The sequence below is a fragment of the Kogia breviceps genome, chromosome 4 (genome assembly GCF_026419965.1).
Source record: "Kogia breviceps isolate mKogBre1 chromosome 4, mKogBre1 haplotype 1, whole genome shotgun sequence".
In the NCBI taxonomy this organism is placed as follows: domain Eukaryota; kingdom Metazoa; phylum Chordata; class Mammalia; order Artiodactyla; family Physeteridae; genus Kogia; species Kogia breviceps.
Window position 1 is genome coordinate 141,170,985 of NC_081313.1, and position 903 is coordinate 141,171,887.

The 903-nt window shown below is 49.4% G+C and overlaps 1 pseudogene; it reads right to left on the reverse strand.

The window, feature by feature from the left end:
- Positions 1 to 338: 338 nt before the first annotated feature.
- LOC131755756 (small ribosomal subunit protein uS3-like) lies at positions 339 to 691 on the reverse strand (annotated as a pseudogene).
- Positions 692 to 903: the final 212 nt, after the last annotated feature.

A 903-nucleotide genomic window follows, 5' to 3' on the forward strand; every position in this document is an offset into this window, starting at 1 on the left:
TATAAAAAGGCTCTTGTGTGAGATCTTGATTTTTTTTCTCTCTCTCTTTTTTTTTTTTTTTTTTTGTGGTACGCAGGCCTCTCACTGTTGTGGCCTCTCCCATTGCAGAGCACAGGCTCCAGAGGTGCAGGCTCAGCGGCCATGGCCCATGGCCCCAGCCGCTCCGTGGCATGTGGGATCTTCCTGGACTGGGGCACGAACCCGTGTCCCCTGCATCGGCAGGTGGACTCTCAACCACTGTGCCACCAGGGAAGTCCATTCTCTTTTTTAACAGATTTTACTAAAGATCTTTAGAGAGCAACCTGCAGACTCCAGATCCAACTGCCAAAGACACACTGTTATGCCATGTGTACTGTCTGGGGCATAGCTGGCAGCTCCGGCTTCCCACCGTTCTCTTCTGAGACAGAGGTGGTGGGCAGTATGTCATCTCTGGGTTCCATAATGCTCACATCGTTAGGCAGGGGCTTCTTAAGGCCAATCTTACCACTTGGGTCCCAGGGCAACATGATCTTCACTTTGACGCCCAGTGCACACTGTCTGAGTGTCACATGGTACATACTGGTATCGACATAGTAGTTAACAGGGTCCCCATGTGGATCATCAGGCCATCCACAACCTTCATGGATTTAGCCATCTATTCAGAGAAATTCCCAGACAGTGTGACCTCACAGGCTTTGGCCCCACTCTCCATGACGAACCAAGCACACCATAGCAGGCCCTCCACACAGCAAGTCCTCCTAGGAGTTTATAATGCAGAGACTTTGCCTGGACAGTGGCACAGAGATCTCTGGTGGCCGCCATTTTAGGAAACCTCCACCAACTGATGTATCGATATAAATTTAGGCAAGTTATTAAACTTCTGGGCCTCAGATTCCTCATTTATAAAGGAAGAAGTTGTATCTA